The sequence below is a fragment of the Canis aureus genome, chromosome 4 (assembly GCF_053574225.1).
Source record: "Canis aureus isolate CA01 chromosome 4, VMU_Caureus_v.1.0, whole genome shotgun sequence".
Lineage (NCBI taxonomy): Eukaryota > Metazoa > Chordata > Mammalia > Carnivora > Canidae > Canis > Canis aureus.
In genome coordinates this window covers 58,411,946-58,433,517 of record NC_135614.1, presented here as the reverse complement: position 1 = coordinate 58,433,517, position 21,572 = coordinate 58,411,946, and the positions used below count along the sequence as shown (strand labels likewise).

General features: G+C 37.6%; 1 long non-coding RNA gene across 1 annotated transcript in view; it reads left to right on the top strand.

The window, feature by feature from the left end:
• Window positions 1-751: 751 nt before the first annotated feature.
• Window positions 752-21,572, top strand: part of LOC144311903 (uncharacterized) — a 30,636-nt gene continuing 9,815 nt past the window's right edge. Inside the window, exons 1-7 of the long non-coding RNA XR_013377388.1 lie at window positions 752-970; window positions 1,281-1,382; window positions 1,695-1,806; window positions 3,619-3,764; window positions 4,598-4,748; window positions 16,926-17,004; window positions 17,929-18,078. This is a non-coding gene — a long non-coding RNA (uncharacterized LOC144311903). The remainder of the gene's footprint in view (window positions 971-1,280; window positions 1,383-1,694; window positions 1,807-3,618; window positions 3,765-4,597; window positions 4,749-16,925; window positions 17,005-17,928; window positions 18,079-21,572) is intronic.

The window sequence follows — 21,572 nt, the reverse complement described above, 5'->3', positions numbered from 1 at the left end:
GGGTCTGTGGTAGTATTACTAAGCCTAACCTACCTCTGAACTTTGAGTAACAGACAAAATAAACATAACATTGTTTATGTAGATTTGAGTCAAAGATTTTGTTTCTTTCATCCTAGAGTATGGACACTGATTCAGTGTTTGGGGAGGCATAAGTGATTGATTTCCTTCACCACGGGAGGTGAAACAGTCTCTGTGAATGGCAGCAACATCGATCCAATTCAATTAAGCCAAAAATCTGGGAATTATCTTTGGTTTCTTCTTATTTTTTCTCACTTCAAAACTATTAGAAACTTATGTCTACTAGCCTCCAAGATATCCTGCATTCCATCTACTTTCCTTGAACTCCATCCTTGCATATGTGTACTGATTTTTGTGTCTGGGACATGTCCATATCCACCCAAATGATCTCCCACTACCACTAATATCTCACTCCCGTTGTGTTCATCTATGCCACAGAAATAAGTCTGAAACCTTTTAATGACTTTCCATCTGCTTGGGATAGAAGCTGTATATCTTATCAGGACACACAGAATCCCACATGACCTGCCATTCACCTACTAAACCTTTTTTTCTTTCTAAGACTTACTCTTCCTCAGCCACACTGGGGTCTTTTTAATCTGTCTGCTTAAGTTTATTTCTGCCCCAGTGCTTTTGCACTTTCCTTTCCATCTAGAAAGACTTTCTCTTGGTGTTTCATGGCTGAGTCCTCATCCTTCAAGTTTCAGCTTAATATTAACTCCCTGGAGAAGTATTTCTCGATTGCTTACTTCATGTTTCATTTCACCATTTTACTTTGTCCTATTAAACAATGATCAGGTCATCTATGTATTTCCTTTATTGCTACTGTCAAAATGTAATTATATTCTATTGTTTGTATGTATTCATTTAGGTCTGTCTCTTTATCAACAAGATCAACTCCACCGAGGGAGAAATCTTATGGTTATATCCACCTGAGACACTGACTTAGGAGGTAACTGGCTATGGCAGGTTTAAAACCTTACTGTGAATTCTTGGATACTCTTTCCATTGAGAGGTGGGATATCTGTTTCTTGACCTTAAATTTGGGAAAGCTTTGGCAAATATGATTCAGTGGAAGTGATGCTTTGTGACTTTTGAGAATAACATAAAAGACCATGCAGCTTCTGCCTTGTTTGCTGGAAATGCTCACTCATGGAATGCTGAGCTGCTACTAAGAAGTCCATTTCTCTGAGGTTGCCGTGCTATAAGGGTCACATATAAGCTAAGTTTAGTAAAAAGTCTAAGTTTATACCCTTCTTTAGCTACCCTAATCCAGGATCCAGATATATGAAACAAGATTCTATTTTGCAAGTAGACTCTCCAGCCTCAGACGAACCAGACTTCAGATATTCAAGACATCCCAGGTGACATTCTGAAAATTATAAAATCATACAGTAGAGAAAAGCTGTCCTTCCTGTCAGTACCCTTTCTGATTCCTAATGTGTGAAGTCATTAAGCATAATTAAATGATTTTTTTTATCCCACTAAGTTTTAGGATGTCTTCTAATGTAACAGTTGATATCTAGAATAATGGCCCCCATCAAATATTTGAAAATGTTTGATGAATAGTATTGAACACTCTCTTTGTAGGGACACTAATCCAGAAACCTGGGTTCTAGTCCAAGCTCTGTCACTCATGTTTTATGTGACCCTGAGAAAATCTTTCCCATCTACAGGTACCAAGTTTCTTCATGTACATTGAGGTGATATGACAACCTGTATTTGATTCCCTACACCAAATTCCTAGTCTATAGATGAGAACTAAGGATTCCAGTCACATGGAGAAAGGTAAATAGCCAGAAATAGGAGCTCTCTCTTCTCTGTGAATTTAAATCTGCTAGAAGGATATGAGCCTTAGGAGATCTGAGTAGGTTGTGGAAGGGGCAGAGGGTTGACAAGGCACACATTTTCCTGAACCTGAGTATTCCCAAGGGAATAATCTGTCTTTGTCCTTAAAGTCAGATCATGTAAGAGTACAGGGGCTCAGCGGACAGATGAGTTAGTAAGGGGAAAGGAAGAGACTGCAGATGAGTGGCTCCTGAAGGCTTCTATTTTCCAAAGAAACCATTTCCCTTGTTTCTTTCCAAGATTTTGAAATGTCTTTCTTTCTATAGTAGTGACTCCAGAATTTGGAAGATGAAACTATGACTATAGTGTAAATGTGGTAGAAAGACTGCTTGGTCTTTGGGCTGCCCTCAAAGTTGAGAAGCCCTATGTTAGTCATCACTCTGACCTTCTGTTGTGTAAAATGAGGATAATTATGCCCATCTTCATTATGAAACGTAGGTGTCTCCCCCAGGGCTCAGAGAAGTGAAGTGGAAGAGGACAGTGACATAGGTCTCCTGATTGGTAATACAAAGCCGTTTTATTAGAGTAGTCCCTAACCCCACAACATGGGTATCATGTTCTAAAGAAGCAGCAGCATGGACAGTCATGTATAACATATGTAAACACACGTTTTACCACCATTGGGGTTTCTGTGAGATTATTCACTGGGGATAGATCTTGGAGTCTGATTGGGTGAAGAACTAGTGAATGAGAGAAGAATTTCTGGGATATCATTCCCATCATGAGTAAAGGTATATAGGGTAGTGCTCTCAGCTTGTAGACTTTAAATGGCCACGATTCAGATCAACCTGAACAGAACTGAGGCACATTCTGGGAAGAATTAAACAGACTTCTGGGGGCGGGGGTATCTCATCCAAAAGAATCATTAAAACAAACAGCTCAGCTCACGTTATTGTCAGACACTGCATTATGGATTACTGTCATTCCTTCTGCTAAGTTCAAAGATAGCTTGAGAATCTTTCTCATCACAGTGGTAGAGCTGCCACAGCCACAAGATGAGTGCTATTCCATGAAACCAAAAATATTTTTAATCTCTGTACTCAGATTTCTTCATCAAGGGGCAAAAGTGATTCAGAATATGGTCTGGTGTTCAGTATTTAGATTTTTTTCCAAGCATAGGCCCCCCCAAAAATACACAAAGATAAATATGTCTATAAGAAGAGGTATCTGAGGTGGGGATATTTGAAAAAGTCACACAATTAGACACAAAACCTGGGCTTTCATAGCTATGGTTCAGTGCCCCTCTTGCATTACCTTGCAATCAATGCCCTACAGTTAAAACAGGCTAAACCAGCTGTAAGCAGCAAAATAAGAAGCACAATTTTATATAATAGGATTCTCTTTCATTTTGCCTGTTTGAATTTAGGAGTTAGTATAGAGGGAGTTAGTATAGAGCATGCAAATATATTTATATTTATATTTATAGTTAGTATATAGAGCATGCAAATATATATATATATTTATATATATATTAATATATATATATTAACTGGCTAGTTGACCTATATGGTTTGTTTAAGGATAAGAGTAACGAAATAACGGAATGATTTATGAATTAAGGTGGTATATGACATAAGGGGTTATTACCACTAGTTGTCTGAATGTATCTTTAAAACACTGATTCACTTTTAAGAGTTTAGGCAAACAAACTAGGAGAAGGCAGATATTTATTAGGAAACTGAGCAATTAGTCCATCTGATCAATTCAGCTAAAATAAGTTTAACTCTAATCAATCATTTCCTGTTCATCTAGTGTGTAATTAGGAATCAGAATGCAAGCAAAGGAAAGACTCTCCTCACATGAAGACACTATGGGTGGAACATAGTCTACTACTCCTGTGGAGAGGAGCCGCTCCACCACGATGAGGCAGGGAGAAGAGGATAAGGCGAATTATGATGGTAAACACATAGGCTAGCATGCCACCATACTCATCCTTCAAATACAATATAGACATTACAAATTAATTTTAATGCTTTTTTCTGTTCAGAATTGATGTGGCCTCAGACACCTTTTCCAAAAATAATCCAGGCTGCTTCAATGGCCAGCTGAACTTGACAAATGAGATAAAACTTACTGGCAGAGAAGGGGCTCCTGGACCCCAATGTTTATAGCAGCAATGTTCATGATAGCCAAACTATGGGAAGAGCTGAGATATCTATTGACAGATGAATGGATAAAGATGATGTGATATCTCTATATACAAGGGAATATCACTCAGCCATCCAAAAGTGAAATCTTGCCATTTGCAATGATGTGGATGGAAATAGAGGATATTATACTGAGTGAAATAGGCCAACCAGAGAAAGACAATTATCATATGATCTCACTCAAATGTGGAATTTAAGAAATAAAACAGAAGGCAGTAAGGGAAGGGAGGAAAAAATAAAACAAGATGAAAACAGAGAGGGGGGTAAACCACAAGAGATTCTTAATCATAGGAAACCAACTGAGGGGTTGGCGGGGGGGATGGGGTAACTAGCTGATAGGAATTAAGGAGGGCACATGATGTAATGAGCACTGGGTTTTATATAAGACTGATGAATCACTGATCTCCACCGCTGAACCCAATAATATATATTAATTGAATTTAAATAAAATTTAATTTATAAGAAAGACTTACTGGTAGAATGTTAGGAGCTAAGAATGGACTGAGAAATAAGATACCTGTGTATCCCAGCCTGGCCACTGATCTACTCTCTGTACTGTGGACACATTTCTTTCCCCCTCCCAGCATCAGCTGTCCCACCAGTGAATAGAACAAAAATCTCAGTATTACCTATGTTAGAATCATTGCCCTGGAATCTTTTCTTCAATCAATCTTACAGATGAGCTATGCTTGCCAAGACATCTAATGAGTTGGTGTGCATGCTGGGGTAAAGAGGGTGAGTATTTCCCTGGTGCCTTTGTAAAGTTATTTTAAATTTGTATGGTCAAATAGAAGCAGAATAATGTCACCTCGAATTGTTATCACTGGCTTTTTTCCCCCCATTCTAGCCTGCTTAAGGCTAGCCACTGCCGCATTATCTTCTGGGGCATTGGAGAAGGATGCAAAGGATTCTGAGCAAATTGGAAAGCCTAAGTTTTGCTCCTCACTTTGTTACAATAGTTTCTCTTTAGGATGCTACTTATTCCAAATATATCTACCCCTGTGTTCCATACCTCCCAGCTCCTAAAACGGATATAGTGTACTGTAAAACCAATGAACAACTAGATTGTTTCTCTCTTGTGAACTTCAACTATGACTTGTGGAACTGGAGCCAATCTGTGGAAGGCTCTTGGGTGGAGATGTTTCACAGAGACAGAATTTGGGCAGAATACTGCTTTTGTTCAAGGTGAGGAGGCAGAGATAAGTGTTCAAGAGAGCACAAAGCAGAGGGCCCTTTAGAGATGGAGCTATTTGCTTAGGTTCCAAGTATATAGTTTTTATTTCTAATTTTGTTGAGGCTCTGAGGGACTTAATCAAGTGTCCTGGATTCTCTAAGCTCTCCTTATCCTTACCACAAATTGTCTTTTGTTATAGCCAGCTTGAGCAGGTTTGTGGTCCTGCAGCCAAACCTTAGTCTGTTAAATGAGGGAGGAATTATGAAGGAGTAGTTTGGACTAAGAGAGTTCTGAGGTCACATTCATGAATCTATACTTGTTTCTTTCCACATTGATGAACTTAGTTTCCACCCTGAAATTAACGTGGTGTCAGCTGACTGTTTTCTATTTTTTAAAGATTTTATTTATTCATGAGAGAGACACACACACACAGAGAGAGAGAGAGAGAGAGAGAGAGAGAGAGAGGCAGAGACACAGGCAGAAGGAGAAGCAGGCTCCATGCAAGGAGCCCAACATGGGACTTGATCTTGGGTCTCCAGGATCACGCCCTGGGCTGAAGGCGGCACTAAACCGCTGAGCCACATGGGCTGCCCAGCTGACTGTTTTCTTGAGGAAACTTTCTTTGCCCATGGCCTCATCCTTCTCATCCACTGAATTTTCCAGAGCATATAGTTGAGTGCTATGTGAACACTCACCACTTAGCCCTTTATGAGGTTTCCTCTAATTCCATTTTCCCAGAATTATCAGTCTCCTCTGTGTCTGCCTCTTTTATATCTCTTTGCTGCCCTATAATATAATTATTTTTCCAAGTTTATGAACACAAACTTAACCCTCAGGCACTCAAGATGACCCCTGAAGACTGACATATTTCTAAGAATCCTTTCACGTGTGGCTATCTCAACCAGTTTCCCAAAATTATTAAGGAAACAATCTCTGAGTTTGAATCTCAGCTCCACCAATTACTGAATATGCAACCATGCAATAATTACTTAAGCTTTCTGAACCTCAGTCCCTTCATATTTAAGATGAAGTTAAATCAAATCACGCATGTACTTAATTAGCACAATCCCTTTGATATTATAGTCAGTCAATAAATGTCATACCTGTCAACATCATCATCCCTAGCTCAGCATACCCTTGCCCTGCTTCTCATGCCCACTCACAGGTTACAATGCAAGTCAATCAATGCCTCCTTCAGGGAGCTTTCCCTGTACTTTTCTACTTCTTTATATATTAAAATGGTTATAACATTTAATATATTACAAAGTGATACTTCATGTTTTTTATACATGTAAAAGTATTTTATACTTTATACATTTTCCCCACATATGTGAGATCCTTAAGGGCAAGTAAATTGTTGCCTGACACCGCTTTCTTTCTCATCCCAAAACAGTCTGCCACAAAGTATTTTTTATTTTACCCTTCAAATAGATCCCAAATCCTGCCTCTTAGCTCTCAATCTCCACTGAGAGGACCAATTATGATGTTAAGTGATAGTCATATAAGGTCTCCCAAACAGGTGGTCATACCCATTTACACAAAAGAAATAAGAAGAGCTGAAACAAGTGAAGTGGCCCACCCAGGGTCACCCCGGTGTAAGCCTAGAATGGAGTGATTTTTCGGTTCAGGCTTTAACAACTTCGAAGACTCCCATAAGGGGAGCCTATTCTGTTCTGAGGTAACCACTTCTTAGATGGATAACTCTATTTAATATATAACACCCCTCACCTTTCACTGAGTTCAAGTCCACTTTTCAACAACTTATGCAGTTTCTAGTTCAAATTCTTAAACCATTCAGGATAAGTCTTATCCTTTATCCTCCTGACATCCCTCCAGACACTTCAAGTCAGTGATCTAATCTCCATTTATTCTTCCTTTGAACCTGAGCAGTGCTGCCAGGTCTATCTGATTGCAGCAGAAATAATTAGAATGGCTGGGTAAGTATAACAGGGAGGATTCCAGGCAAGGACAAAGAGTCTATCTCTTCAGCAGCAGAAAGGGAGAGAGCAAAGTGTTACCTGATATATGATAGAAGAATATAAATGAAATGCTGTAGGGCATCTAATTCGGTGTTCCTTGCTACCTGGTCCTGTTGCCTACCCAGAAGGGGACAGTAAATGAAATTAGCAGAATCTAAATTTAGAGAAGATCAAAGGAAATCCTTCTCTACACAATGTGCAATTATCCATTACTGCAGGATATTATTGAGGCAAATTGAAGCAAGAAGAATTTGGAAAAGGATTAGGTGCTTATATGAATAAGAACAGCTTGTGCAGTTACTAGCAAGGATAACAATTACATGGCCAATTAGTCCCCCGGTGTCAGGGTATGCACTGAGCTCAAGCTGGGGTCAGAGAATGTACTGCCTACAGAAGAGTACAGTAGCATCCAATTTTCTAGGAGTATTATTGGATTTTCCTTTGACTAATTCCTCTAAAGAATCTAAGGGAAAACACTTCAGTTAGTAGAGTATGAATCGCTTCAGTTTGGCTTTTGGATCTGGGTCAGAAACAGAAATGGCCTCTGAGAAATCTCCGTATAAAAATGTGACACCAAAGTCCTGGAACAACGGTTTCAAAATGGTGGGATGGGAAGGATAGTGCACAGGTCATCTGAAGACCTGGTTTCTGATCTTATTCCATATTAGCTGAATGACTCAGTGACATCACGTACCTTTGTGAGCTTCACTTTCCTATTCTATAAAATGATGGCCATTATTGTAGCTTTGTGTATGTAAACGTTTCTAGTTCCTCAGACCTCATAGCCTAGATGGGTAAAATCAAGAAAGTTGATTTTTAAATTGATAGAGAAGAGGGGTCGGTTTATATAAAGTACATAATGGCAGCAAAAAGGATTTTGCTTCATTTACCCATGAGGAAAATGTCTAACTCACACACTCAACTTTGAGGACCTTATTTCCTCATTGTTGACAGTCATTCCTCCCCTTTATATTATAGGCCATGGGGTCACCGATACTGACCACTCTCACACAGTAGTCTTAGATAGCTCTTTGCTCCAAAAGCTCTTACAATAAAGCTTTTCTAAGTCTCTAAAACAGGAAAGGCCCACCCTTAGAATCATATAATATTTACGTATAAAAATTTTTCTGTCTTACTCACTTGGACAAGTTCCCTCAGGGTAAGGTCATAGGACAATGTATATCTATGAGGAGAGGTCAGGAACTGGGGACATGCTTTTAGCTTCTTGAACATCCTTCCCTTTATTATGCCTTCGCATTTGAATGACCAAAAGAATACAACACCCATATCAGTAATGTATTGTCTTCGTAGATAAATTAATCTCCAGTGGGCACTCACATATCTGCATTCTCAAATTCACAAAGGGACTAGAGGAAAAGAATAATTAACAAATGAAAAGTTTTTATACTAGTAGTGAATCTGGGAAGCACCTGATATGGCATATTGGGGCTTATTCTATGTTCTATCCAAAGAATACAGGCACAATAGTAGAATTTGCTACCAAAAGACCACTCCTGTTAGAAATACACTGCCTCAGTTAATTTTGCGCTGCCTCAACAAAGAAAAGGAATTTCTGACCATGTCCACACTCTGTGGTCCAACTATCACTCAGCAACCTCTCCCTGTGTAGGCTGATGGGAACTCCTAGTTGTCAAGTAACACTGTAATTAAATGCTTGTGGGCTTGGTTTGTTTGTTTGTTTGTTTTAATTTGTATTTAGAAGATTTAAATGCACATAGTCTATGGGAGCTAGTATCACACAGATGAGCATAAGACTCGCTTTGGAAAGATGAGAAAATCGAGAAAAAATTTGGAACATCTAGAAGCTACCATTGTTCAAATGAGAAAGAACAAGCTAGAGATGAAAACTTGTCTTTTCTACTTCTTTAAATGTTGTTTCTGAGGTATAGCCTCGTAACGGATGGCTCTACAAGTAAGGAGTACAGATAACTAACAACGTATGAAAAATGGAAAGTAGATTAAATTGTGGACACAAGATGTTTTATCTCCCATACCTGGCTCAAAAGCATTAATTAGTAATAAAGCTTCCCAATTATGTTCACTCAAGCTAACATAACTCCAATGTTAAAATTCATTGAAAATATCAAAACAATAAACACTTCTAAATATCAATCCTGTCAATAAAATGTATCAGTACTGAAATTAGAAATAAAAATAATCTAAAGTCATTTTAAAGGAATATAACATAAACAATGGATTATTCAGGCATGCAACAATGGTATGGTATTAGGCAACCTATGAGTGTAACATGTCAATAAATAGATCAAAGGAGAATTATCTCAGTAGAGGCCAAAATCAAACTGACAAAACTCAATACCATTACTGCTAAAAACTCTTGCTAATCCACGAAAGGAATGCCACCATTTTAACCTGGAAAGAAAAATATATCTAAAATCAATTGTTAGCACTGGACACAAGGTAAAACTATAATGGCCTATTAACTAAAATCCAAAAAAAAGAAAATTCTGTCAACCACAAGGTTATGAAAATTCTAGACATTAAACTTAGGTAAAATCTTATAAGATAAATGGAATAAAATAGAATATATACAATACATATATATAAATATATAATATATACAAAGATAAGACATATACAAAAGAAAAGCTAAATTTGTATTAACTGCCAGGGCACTGGAAATAATGAGCCTAAGCAAAAATAGAATAATTACTTAATCCTACTAGAGTTTAATAAGATGACTTCTTAAGAAAAGACAATGGTTATTTACCTAGGATCCTTTAAAAGTCAGTAATAAATGTTATTTTTTTTCAGCAAATGTGTCTTTTAAAAAAACTTTTCATATAATAAGTAAATATAGAAAATATATTGAACTAAACTTAATTAGTAATATGTAGGACCTACTTAAAATATACCTTTAACTACGGACATAAAATACCTCATAGGAGTAAAAAGGGTTACCATGTTTTTGAGTAACAAAGGTCAAAATTTCAAATATTTTTGATTTTCTGTAAATTTTAAAAGTTGATACTCATTGAATCTCAATGGAATTGTTTTCCTCACAAGTGAACAAATGATTATAAAAAGAATAAATGAGAAAGAACAACCAGAGAAAAAGATAAAGAATAGTGGGTGACTATTGTCAGCCATCCAAAATTTGTATAATAGTTTCATTATTACAATCCCAGTAACAGCTGCAGTCAGATGAATGACACAGAAGTGAAATTCCAGAAACAGACACATGTACATCCCAGAATTTAGTTTAAGATAAATGTATCATTTTAGATCAGCAATTACAGGATTCAATAAGTTGTGCTCAGAGAAAAGGAAGCTGGGTCTTTGTCACAAATAATCTCTTAAAAAAATCTTGGACTAACTGAATAGTTAAAAGGAACTAGAGAGGCACCTGGGAGGCATAGTCCATTAAGCATTGTGTCTTGGTTTTGGCTCACATCATGATCGCAGGGTCGTGGAATTGAGCCCTATATCAAGCTCCACACTCAGTGGGTGTAAGATTAAGATTCTGTTTAAGATTCTTTCTTTCCCTCCATGTCCATCCCCTACTTATGCATGTGTACTCTGTAAAAATAAATAAATAAATCTTAAAAAAAGGAAGTAGAAAAAAAAAAACTCTAGAAAATATTTTCAATGATTTGAAGGTGTAAGGAATTTCTAAGCATAAAATATAGAAACTATATTTGAAACAATAGGCTATATCTATAAAGATAGGCTATAACTATATTTGAAAAATATAGGCTCTATAGGAATATGATATTGAACAATTCTTTTAATCTGCCTTGAAGAATATTAAAAGATAACTGAAAAGGTGGAATGTTTGCAGCATCTGGGACAGGAACAGGCAACATCATAAATATAAAAGAAATTTATAACTTGAAAATAAAAAGATGGCCAAACCAGTAAAATACACAAAAGATACATTGTAGGCAATCTATAAAAGATAAAATAAAAATACTAATGGAACACAAGTCATCACCTAACAATGTAGAGCAAATAATAAAATAACCATTTTTCATCTATCAAACTAGAAGGAATTATAAAATATATCAACTGAACTGACACAGATGTTGGCATTTTAAATTGCATCAAAAGCATTTAAAATATGTGTAATCTTCAACCCATTAATTCAATTGTGGGTTTTTTTCCCTGAGAAAATTATTGTGGGTATATACAAATATCTTATGTTCTTCATAAGGACATTTACTGAGCATTACACTTAAAATAATGAAGAAGTTGAAACAAACTAAATGCTCAGCAGAAGATTGGTAAAATATATACCAGGGCATTAATATTATCATCCTTAGTTATGTTACTGAAGATAAAACAGGGTAATTTTTAAAAATATTTTATTTATATATTTGAGAGACAGAGGGAGTGTGTGTGCGCATGAAGAGGGGGAGAGGCAGAGGGAGAAGCCGACTCCCCACTGAGCAGGGAGTCCAATGAAGAACTGGACCCCAGGACCCTGGGATCATGAAGGCAGATGCTTAACCAACTGAGCCACCCAGACATCTGTAAACAGAGTAGTGTTTATAGCAGACTTTAACCTTAAAAACAGGTTATAAATAAACAAATACACACACACATACACACACACACACACAGTTTGAATTACAAAACAAAACAAAACTGGTAACATTCAACAGTTTTGGTCTAGAAAAACGGCAATTTTATATAGTCTACCCAGTAATAAATTATTGTGTCTGTTTTGTAGATTACACACACATATATATACAGAAATTAAAGTATAAGGTTCTGGAAGGAAAAACATCAATAGTATATGTCTCTAACTGGTTGGCACATGGAATTGTTGACACTTCAATTTTTTCTATAGTTTATAATTTCCTATATGTTTTAAACTCATCTTATCATATTTTAAAAATAAACAAGGAAAGGGCTCCTGGGTGGCTCAGTTGGTTGTGTCTAATTCTTGATTTCAGCTCAGATCTCATTCTCAGTGGTATGAGTTCAAGCCCCATGTTGGGCTCCACGCAGGGCATGGAGCCTATTTAACATAAACAAATAAACAGATAATACAAAAATACCTCCAAATTGTCCTTCCCTACCCAAATGCCCGGACTAAAATGAAGCTTCCATACCACTGTCCTCCTTGTAGAGTGACATTTATCCCAACTAATACCATAGGATGTTGAAGGGGGTTATTTTTTTCAATTTGTGACATCAGTTCCAATCTGTTAGCTTGTCTTTTCATGGTAACAAGGCACAAGTGGCCAGGAGAACAGCCAGTTGTAGAAGCCAAAATTAGCTCATATGCAAGTCCCTCATCAGACAAAGGTTGCTACTATTAATCCTGAATGATGGGAAGACTTATTGTTAAAGAGATTTAAACATGAAGTAATACGAAAACTTTCAAGAGGGCATTAACAGAGAAAAAGCCCATCTAAAAGAATCTGGCACCATACATTTTTGCCGGAACCAACACTGAGAAGATAATAGGCAGGCAGTATTTTTTTGACAGCTAAGGCCAAAAGGAAAGCACAGTGAGTTGTAGAATTGTCATTTTCTGACAGTAGAAATTATATAAATCCATCTACAGAGACTATTTTATTTTCTGTAGGATTAAACTGAAGCAAGAATTTATCATATAAATCTAGGTATGAAGGACATATAGTGATATAGTGCCTCATTCCTCAAGGTGTAGCCCATGTAGCAGTGTATCACCTGGGAGCTTGTAAGAAATGCTTGTAAGGATATGGGGCCTCATCCCAGACCTCCTGCCTCAGAATATTTGTTCTAACCATATCCCCAGGTGATTCAAATATGTGAGAAGCATTCATGTAGTAGACATGATGTCTTCAGCTCTTGTTTAATGGGAACACTGGTCACCCATGGGCAAGAGGAATTCATTAATGGAGAGAACACCTAAAAACCCCTATCCCTCTACAGTTAGATACAGACCCTGGAACAGAGTCATTTCTTATGGGCAACTTTGAGGAAAAGCTTTAAAGAGTCCGATAACAATTCTAGAGAAAAGAAGAATTGGGTTGCAGAGACAAGAGACATTAGAAAATACTTGAACAGTCCTTTCACATCGAAGAAGACGTCAAAGCAGTCTATCATTAAGATGGTCATGCCTAACACTGACAGTTGGAAATTGAAGTAAGAGGAGTTCTCTTAATATTAGAAATTTCTTATAAATAGGAACCAAGGGCATGGACTACCAGAAGGCCAATATTCTGTCACCCCCATTACCATTTCTACTAGCAGAAACTATTAATTGAATTCTTATTCTGTTCAAACAGTTTTTGTTTGGTTTTGTTTTAAGGTATTTTACCTTTATATTATTCACCTTTTTAATCTATTGTCAATTCAAACAGAATTCAGAGACATTAAATAATTTATTTAAGGTCACCCAATTAGCAAGGGGCAAAACTAGCATTCAAACCAAGCTATATTGCTTCCACAGTGATTCTGAAATGGGAGATACTAAAGAGGGTCTTCAATGGTCAGATAAACTAGAAACAACTTAATACTTCCCAAACTTTCCTTGCTGAGTATCAGAGCCATCCTAAGTGCTTTTGTAGAAATCTAGATTCTAGAGCCTCATTCCTAAAAAGCCTGTTGTGTTTTGGTTGGGGGATGGAAGGAGATTGAAAAAATATCCCTATTTTAACTTCTGGGATAATCTATTATTCTGTGTTTCCCCTGGTCTAATTTAACCCAGGTGTGGGACCTAGGAATGGGATATATTACATATATCCATCCCTGGTCGTTACTAAAAGAAGGCATCCAGGGATGAGCCGTGGATTTCCCACAACCCCAGAATACAGTAGTGGAACACAGGAGCCCCCCTGGGTTCTCCAATTTCTATGAAATTGCCATGTGACCGAGGAAAACTCATGTACAACTATGTGGTTCTTTATCTGAAAAATGGGAATAATTATACCTTGCTGTTCCCTAGGGATATTACTAGGCACTTTTAAAACATGAAACACTTTTATCTTCTTGTAGGGAAGCAGGAGGTGTTTTGAATAATAATGACAATGGAAATAAAAATAAAAATAAACGCACAGAACCAAACATTTTCTCTAAGAAAACACGTTCTTAAATGCATTAGCTGTCCAAAAAGAGACAAATAGAGTTGCTTTCATTTTTTTCATTTTCTTTATTCTCATAAAGCTCATTAGCCAGCAATTATGCAACAAATGCACACGGAAATATAGCTGTAGTATTTGAATTTTGTCTGACTGCTGAAATGTCTCAATATACTAATGAAGAAAAGATGAAAATTCACACGAACTTAGAAACAGTCAGTTTGAATCCCTAAGTGCACAAGTCAGTTCAGTGCATTATGCTGAGATGCTTCTTAAACAGAGAAATAAGATGCTAACACCTAATATATTTTAAAAATGAAAAATGATATAAGAATTTAAATAACCATCACCTGTGACTAGTTTCATTTTCTTCTCATGGGAAGACTGTATTTCTCTAGATAAATGTTACCTTTTTTATCTTAATGGTATAACATCATCAACATTAACACCTTGATAACTGCTTATTGAAAACAGATATAGTGGAAAGAAATATAAACATTTTTGAAAAACCTCTGCTTATTCTCAGTTCCATGAACTACTAACTTTTTAAAAAAGTATTTTATTTATTTACTCATGAGAGAGAGAGAGAGAAGCAGGTGCCAAGCAGGGAGCCTAAGGTGGGACTCTATCCTGAGTCTCCAGGATCACACCTTGGGCTGAAGGTGGCGCTAAACTGCTAAGCCACCTGGGCTGCCCCAACTATTAACTATTAAACTAGGGTAAGTTCCTTAACTTCTCTGGGAAATTAGGGTGATAGTTCTTCCTCAAATAGATGGTCTGAGCATCACAGATAATTTATGTAAGTATTTGGCACAGCACTTGGCACATTGTAACTGTTCAGCAAATGTCATTGTTCTAATTCTCCCTTTTTGCTTAACTAGTAGGAAAATGGGAAAAATTCTCTCATGTAAGGGACCTGGATGTTCCAAATCAATGCTTCCTTATGAGGAGGTTCCTATTTTAGGCCAGCTCACTGGTCCTCGGGTTCTTGAATTATAAGCAAGATGGTGTATATGAGAGTTTGAATATAAGTACAAATGCCATTTATACTTAAAAGTGTTTTGGTGTTTAATGCTTTCAGAGAATTGCAGGGTACTTGTACTGTAAAATCTAAAGTGCCTGGCTTCTCTTGATAAGAGTTATAAGTACAACTTTCAGTCCTGTGAGAGAGTTTTTAGCCCTCCAACACCCTGGTAAAGCAAGATACATACTTCAGTCTCTGCTAGAGCACTAAGTGGAACTTGTGGGTAGAACTGCTCGCTTTGCCGCAACTGGTCCAGGTGCCCCAGTGCCTCAGTGGACCTGTGTTTCAGGGGAATGATGCCTTCTCTTCCTGTACAAACCACTCTGCTTGGAGTGGTAACAACATGACCCTCATCCTCGCCTGAGCTCAGGGCCCTCTCCTTCTTCCTACCAGGTCTGGAACTGGCAGAAATTGTCATAAGGTTTAATTTTTTTTATATTATTGTCATTTGGAGAATATTGTATTCCATGTGAAGGCCCACTCAGAGGAAGAGTCTGTTCTTAGTTTCAAAACTAGAACTACACAATGTGTCTCTAATCCGCTTGAAACATCAGCAAAGCGAATTTACTTGTTCCTGCAAACAGAAGCAAAAGCTTCAAACAAGGTCTGTCCCGGAAACAGCCTTTGCCCCACCCACCCCAGCATGTACTCAGCCCTTCAGGAGAACTAGTTCTCCTGGAAGCCTGGTTTGCTCCTTCAACTGGGGAAGTGGCACTTTTTCTCCTCTGGGATTTTATACAGAGGAGCCTGGACCAAATGTTTCCTATGGCCTTTTCAGACCAGAGTGTTACGTAGCAGTGGTACCAGTTGTTTTAATTTCTACCTGTTAAAGTTGTGGAAGGACTTGAGCTATCATCTCACTGGTCACTATTCCATCATCCTTCTTTCCCTAAACTCAGTCTTATTGATCAGTGCATCACCAAATCCATCACTTACTATTTTGCTCACCTCCAGTTGGCTTGAGCACTGTCAGGTAAATAGATTCAAGTACAGAACTGCAGGTACCGCTGAGCATATAAGAAAACATGCCCTTTCCCTGAGACGTAGGGTTGGAACTGATCACCCACTCCATAACCCCTACACGTGGGTAGTCATCACTTGCACAGTGTATGCAGGAGACCTGCCAAAGAATAGTAGAAACATACATGTGGGTCAGTCTCTATTATCAACATTACTCCCATCAATTCCGATCTGTCAACACCACTTGGAACTGTTCTTATACATTAAAACTATTGAATGTTAACGAGGAGGGTTAAAATTTTCAATGCATTTGATAATCTCTGTTGCTAATCCTGCATGCTTCTGAACTGACCTCAATATTAAGTCATAGCTAGAATTCATTTCACTTACTCAGAAAACATATTGTGGACCGAGCTGAACACTGGGCAAGATATTCTACATGCATCACCCTGCTTAATATTACTGGAGATTATTTTGTAGGTACTATTGTCATTTCCACTTAATAATGAGGAAGTCAGGATGCAGAAAGGTTAAGGGACTTGCCCATCTTTGTACAGCTAGTGAGTGGCAGATGAGGAATTTGAACACAAAAGCCTATGGTTTTTCTAGGATACCAAATTGCTCTGCTAGAAATTTTATTTTGAGGAGCTAGATGTAAAAGCCCCTTTTAGTGAATTACAGAGCCCCTGTTACTTAGGCCATGTTTTTTGTTTGTTTGTTTAGGGTGATAAGGGAATTTTGGAAAGAAGGAAAGTACCCACTTCAGCAGGGCAGGAAATGCATAAAGCACAACCAGATCACAGTGAGTACCTTAGATGAGCCAGTTCCCAGAATACATGGGCGGGGGGCTTTCCTTTATGGGTGGCTGACATGTTTATAGTAAGAAGCTGGGGAGAAGCAGCAAGAGGATCAGAGAGAAAGGAGAGCAGAAAAATCAACAACCACTATTTGGTAGAAGGTGGAAGGATGGTGGAGGTCAAGCTGTCATTTTTTCCTGGCTGGTTTTAAGACATTTTTATTTTTGCAATTTTATTATGGCATGTCTAGATATGCATCTGTTTTCTTTAAAAAAAAAAAACACTAGCAAAAAACCACTAGCTTTAGATTCACTGTGATTCATAAACCTATCATTTGATGTTTTCAATGGCCTGCATACATTTTTTTTCAAGCCATTACTTTTTCAAATATTGTCCCGGCCCCATTTCCTCCCTTCCTCCAAGTCCAGCTGCTCTCCAGCTCTTGACAATTGGTTATCCTATCATTTTGTCTCTCTCTGCTGCATCCTGGAAAATTTCTTCTCATCTACCTCTCATTAATTCTCTTTTCAACTGCATCTAATCAGCGGCCAATCCCACCCCCTGGATTTTAAATGTCAGGTGTAGCTTCTATTTTAGCTTTTATTTAATTTTTAAAAACCTGCACTAGCACTAAATTTTCTTCTCCTTTTTAGACTTTCTCAAGCTTGTCTTTTTTTAAAAAAAATAAATATAACAAGCCTACTTGTTTTGTAATCTGTATTTGATAATTTTATGAAGTCATGGGGACTCAGTCTCTACAGCTATCATTTTTGCAGGCTTCTACTCTCAGCTGCTTGTTGTTTGGGGGCATTTGTTTATCTGGGGCTGTGGGCTGGTTGTTGGCTTTTAAAATTATTTTGGGGGTGTTTCTTAGGATCTAAAATGAGGAAACATTCCTCCAGAGAGTTTTCATTTCCCTTTCTCTGAAGCTTGGATTATTGATCGTATGAAACCACTTTAAATACAAGATTTGTGGAGTTTTGGATCCAGGACGAGACTGGGTTGAATGGGTTGTCTTCCCGTTCATACCCATCCTGAATCTGCTCATCCAGGACAATGGTCATCCCAACTCCAGGAGGGTAAGCAAAGAAGAATGGCTTACACTGATTTGCCCTCACCTAGATTCATGTGCAAATAATGTTTTTCGGACTGCCCACCTTGGGCTGGCTTTGAGTTTCCACTTGCTTGACCCAGAGGTATTGACAAAGGGGCTACAAATCATTCAGTGATGGCTAGAAAAGATTTTTCTCCATCCTACTCAATAGGTTCATTATCAAAAAGGCAATAAGAAGAATAAACATAGAAAGTATTTTCCATGTTTGAAACTCACTGCAGTGGTATTCACTGCATTTTATGGATAAGGCCATTGAAGCACAGAGAAGTTAAGCTAAGCTCCTGAGATCATCCATTGTTGTTGAACAGTAAAGCCACAGTGGAAAATGCAGGCTGTCAATTGGGCTCACATTCTTAACCATGACAAGACTAGGATATTTGTGGGCCCTCTTCAAACAGGGGTATGAAAATTGCTCTATTATACGGAATGTCTCCATATACCACTCTATTATCTGGTCCTGATTTTTTTTTTTTAGTTTTATTTTTAAAACTCACCTTGACAAATCCTGTATTTCTAACTTTCTTCTCTTTACAGTGCTGTGGTTGCCTGAACTGGTGTCTGCCTAGTTTCTTCTAATTATACTTATACCCCACTCATATTGGCACATCCGAATTTTCTTATTCTTTAAGTACCAGTATAAATATCACCTCCCTAAGCCTTTCAGCATGTGAAGCACCAGACACTTGGATCATGTCCTCTGTAATGCCAATTTGTTATTTTCCAGTAAAGACACTGATGTTCTGATAAGTTAAACAATTTATTAATGCCAGACTGATATCTGGCCTAGGAAGGATTTGATTCATAATCTGCTTCCAAAGCCTGTGTTCCTAACCATTATCCTGTATTTATCTCCTATCTCTAGATATAAGTGCATTTTGTATATACTTCAAGAAGCTCTTTTCACTTTTTATCTTATAGGAGTATTATTTTAGGACATGCCTCCCACTATATAATAAACACCTTGGGAAATAGGATTACTTCTCATATAATAAGACTAGCATGATGTTTATACATAGTTAAGTGCACAATCTGTCTTCTGATGGTTGCATAGACTGCTGAATACAAGGAGGATGATTTTATCAAGGACTAAAATTTGGCTTATTATGAGATTCTTTATCAGCGTTTAACATTTTCTTTGCTTAAGTGCTTTCTGTACTTCATGACTCTTGGTGAGATGTTCCATACTAGCCTAATGTCAATTGATTTCTGAATGGACTTTCAGTGGTGTTTTAATTATTGATTGTGAGATAAGTCACAATCAGCAAATAATCATCTAGAAATTGCAAAGACATTGCCATTGGTTATTGGGCACTTGCAAAGAGCCGATGAACCTTACAAGAACATTGTTGGTGTTTAATGAATGATGGAAAAACCATTTAAGGTCATCCTTTCAGTTTCCAATTAGTTGTATACTTTAAATCTTTAAAAAAATGTTTAGTAACTGGCCAAATCACTTGGTTTTATGATGGGGGGAGTGCTGTGAGAAGACTCATAGCTAACCAGCCAATAAAGAATGTAAGTCAGAACGTAGACTGGGAGAATTGCAGAATGATCATTATGATCTGTTGCTACACTTGTTATATTATATACATCATTATGTTAATCCTGCTGGTAGTTCTCATCATAAACAGGTCAAACTAATTACCCAGCAGGGAGACATACAGCACTGGCTTCTAAACTTATTTATAAAACCTTATGAGGTATCCTTTAAAACAGGAACTTGGTCTGTAATTAACACAAGAGAGATGTGCCTATTAAATTGGAAATACAGCCATTTGGAGAGACATTTAGATGAACACACTGCTTCTTATCTTGGATGCAAAAGTAACTACCACCTCTAATTTTTAAATCATCCTGTGAGACTCTGGAGGATTAAAGTATTTGCATGCCCTCTAGGAATGCACTGCAGAGTAATAGGGCCCTGGTGATGTGCCCTAACAACTGAGCTGCACGGCTTATTCATTTTTCTGCAGATTGTGAGACTCAGAGGTTTCTTCTCCATTATGGGATTTAGTTTCCTCATCGATGAAAAGAATTTGAACCTGATAATCTCTCAGAATCATTCCAGCTCTAGAATTTGTGATAAAAATTTTCATGACACACTTTCATCAACAGGCTATTCTTTTGTTGCTCTTCTTATGATAAACTCTTATAATAAACTTCAGACTCCTTTTGTGACTAAGCCTTGAGGCAGAGCTGAAAACATGGAGGGAATAATGTATACATGCAAACTGTACTCTGACAAGGCAAACGGCTAAGGACTGTGATGGAATTAGGAGTGATATGCTTGGAGGTACAAATGATGGCAGTGATGATGTAAATGATGATAAAGATAATTAACATTTGCTGAATGTTTGCTTACTATGTTCTAGGCCCTGCTGTCAATATTTTGGAGATATTATCTTAATTAATTTCCCAGAAAATCTTAGCAGTATCCCAGCACTATAACCATCCATAATGCAGATGAGGGAACTAAAATACAGAGTAGAAATAAAACATTATTTTTTTTGGGGAGAGAGAGTATGCATGAGAGCAGGTGGGAAGGGCAGAGGAAGAGAGAGAATCTCAAGCAGACTCCACACTGAGAAGGGATCCTGGAAAACCACTTGCCTTATTTCCAGGAGAACAGATCCTAATTCCACTCCTCTTGCTGAAGAATAAAAGACAATGTAAAGAGAGAGGTGCATCTAGACACATGCCTTTGGAAGTAAAATGATTCCAATCTTAGCAAAACTTGTCCAATAAATAAACCTAGAATTTGGCCAATTTAGTATGTATTTTTTCCTGACGATTGGGCATAGGATGGAAGAATGGGGGAGGTAGAAAAAAGGATCTCCTTTTCTTCTAGAGGCTTGCAGATCCCAACTCACTGTGAAAATCCAGAAAGCCTTCCTGGTAGAGACCAAATTTAAAGTGAGCCCAGGATTTGCGCAGGTTGAGATAAGAGATGGGTATTCCAGATAGGAAAGGCACAGGTAAAGACTAAAGGAACTGGAGGGCAAACGAGAAGAATCAAGTGTACATATAGAGTAGCACTACAAGATAAAGCAGGAAGGAAAACAGAACAGAGCCTCATTAGAGAGGATGAGGATGACTACGTAAGATTTATCTCTACAAGTCCAATTAGAATTGTGTGAAAAAGAGAGAGCCTGAGATTTGAAGAGCAAAAGTGTTGTCAAAACTTCCCTATTTCATTCTATTTGACCAGCTACTATAGTATAGCGGTTATAGTCAACCTGACTGCTTAGAGGCAGCCCTTTGGCTGATTCTAAATGTTGTGCTCTGGTTTCTTGCTACTCCTCTTTTCTCTCAGCTCTTCGTCATCGTGAAAGGACATTCCCAAGAGGTCAAGGAGAGTTTGCTTCCCTCTCTTGCCTTCCCTGATCATAAACTGCTTTATTAAAAAGCTATTCCTTGAGTGCTTGCCTCTTTTCCTTAGGCCTGAATAAGCAATTGTTG